The sequence below is a fragment of the Melanerpes formicivorus genome, unplaced genomic scaffold (genome assembly GCF_026170545.1).
Source record: "Melanerpes formicivorus ecotype bairdi unplaced genomic scaffold, bMelFor1.0.p_v2 SCAF_9, whole genome shotgun sequence".
In the NCBI taxonomy this organism is placed as follows: domain Eukaryota; kingdom Metazoa; phylum Chordata; class Aves; order Piciformes; family Picidae; genus Melanerpes; species Melanerpes formicivorus.
Genome location: NW_027142361.1, coordinates 19,483,271 through 19,485,768, shown reverse-complemented (window position 1 = coordinate 19,485,768; position 2,498 = coordinate 19,483,271).

Sequence of the window (2,498 nt, the reverse complement as noted above, 5' to 3'; positions counted from 1 at the left end):
GCTTCATCTTGTTCTTGCTCCTTTGCATATTTTCCCTTGTAGCAAACCCATATTTAAATGTCTTCTTCCTGCTAGTGAGATTGCCACGTGCTCATCAAAAAGCGAGGGCCCTGCAAAATTACTGTTGGTTGGTTTTGTGTGAGTGCTGCAGGTGGGTGGCTGTTCTCTGAACCATTGGGCAATAAGAGTGAATCTAATACATACTTTTGTGAGCCACAAGGGTGATGAAGGGTGTAGAACATCTGCCTTTTGAGGAAAGGCTGAAAGAGCTGTGTCTGTTTAGCTTGGAGGAGAGGAGACTGAGGGATGACCTCATTCATGTTTATAAAGATGCGAAGGGTGAGTATTTGGAGGATGGACCCGGGCTGTGCTCAGTGATGCCCAAGGGGCATTGGGTGCAAGCTGGAGCATAGGAGTTCCATGTGAACATAAGGAAAATCTTTTTCACTGTAAGGGTGATAGAGCCCTGGAACAGGCTGCTCAGAGAGGTTTTGGAGTCTCTTTTTCTGGAGACATTCAAAACCCGCTTGGATGCATTCCTTCATGGCCTACTGTAGGGGATCCTGCTCAGGCAGGGAGGTTGGACTAGATGATCCTTTAGGGTCCCTTCCAAACCCCTAACATTCTGTGATTCTGTGTAATTATTGTGTAATCCAACTTCTTTGGAGTTAGGGATCTTCATTATTTTAATTCTACACTTGTTAGGTAATGTACATCACAAAGCAGAACAATCTTGCTTGATCTGAAAGTTGCATAAATAACCAAAATAAAACTGGACATTCTCTTTTCACAAGAGCTGGGAAAGGCTGAGCAGCTGCTAAGTCTTGCTCATTTTAGAATCAGGGAATCATAGAATTGTTTTGGTTCAAAGAGACCTGTCCAGTCCAACTGTTAATACCTCAGCATCACATCTATGTGTCATTTAAATACCTCCAAGAATGGGGACTCCAACACAGGAGAAGACTTTCCTCAACTTTGTGTAATGAGATCAAGATTTATACTAGCATGTATTTTCACAGAAACACAGAATGTTAAGGGCTGGAAGGGATCTCAAAAGATCATCTAGAAAAACCCCTCCTGCCAGAGCAAGATCACCTAGTGTAGGTCACACAGGAATGCATGCAGGTGGGTTTTGAATGTCTCCATAGAAGGAGATTCCAAAACCTCTCTGGGCAGCCCATTTCAGTGTTTTGTCACTCTCATAGTGAAAAAGAACTTTTCCTTATGTTCACATGGAACCTCCTACGTTCCTATGCTGTTTTGTTTTCTTCTTGCATTCAATAGTATCTTTCAGAGAATAAATTTCATGGATCAGCATATAAAATAACAGACTTACACTGTAACAGGGCTAATACAGCCAGAAAAATTCTTTGGAAAATAGAATATCTGGAAAAGCACAAATGATTAAGTTGTAAGAATTGCCCTCTTGCTTCAGACACCTCTGAAATCTCTTGTCTGGAAGGAAAGATGAAGCCTGAAACAGAGTGGAAATTTCTGGAATAATGTGTGTATGGTTGACACCTGGTTCTGTAAGCTCACTGTAGGTCATTGGACTTTGATGAAGAGGAATGAGGTGAAGAATCTGCTCTGAGATGCTGACTAGCAGTGAGGATCTTAGAGGTCTTTTCCAACTAAACAACTAACCAATTAATTTCCCCATGCAGTGCTACAGGCTGGGGTCAGAGTGGCCGGAGAGCAGCCAGGCAGAGAGGGACCTGGGGGTACTGGTCGATGGTAGGATGAACATGAGCCTGCAGTGTGCCCAGGCAGCCAAGAGGGCCAATGGCATCCTGGCCTGCATCAAGAACAGTGTGGCCAGCAGGAGCAGGGAGGTCATTCTGCCCCTGTACACTGCACTGGTTAGGCCACACCTCGAGTCCTGTGTCCAGTTCTGGGCCCCTCAGTTTAGGAAGGATGTTGACTTGCTGGAACGAGTCCAGAGAAGAGCAACAAAGTTGGTGAGGGGTTTGGAACACAAGTCCTATGAGGAAAGACTGAGGGAGCTGGGGTTGCTCAGCCTGGAGAAGAGGAGACTCAGGGGTGACCTTATTGCTCTCTACAACTACCTGAAGGGAGGTTGTAGCCAGGTGGGGGTTGGTCTCTTCTCCCAGGCAAGCAGCACTAGAACAAGAGGACACAGTCTCAAGCTACACCAGGGAAGGTTCAGACTGGATGTTAGGAGGAAATTCTACACAGAGAGAGTGGTTGGCCATTGGAATGGGCTGCCTGGGGAGGTGGTGGAGTCACCATCACTGGAGGTGTTTAGGAGGAGGCTGGATGTGGTGCTTGGTTGCATGGTTTAGTTGATTAGGTGGTGTTGGATGATAGGTTGGACACAATGATCTCAAAGGTGTCTTCCAACCTTGTTCATTCCATTCCATTCCATTCCATTCCATTCCATTCCATTCCATTCCATTCCATTCCATTCCATTCCAATTATTCTAAGGTCACCTAGCTACAGACAAGGGAGCTTGTGAAGAGCAATCTTCATCAGAAAA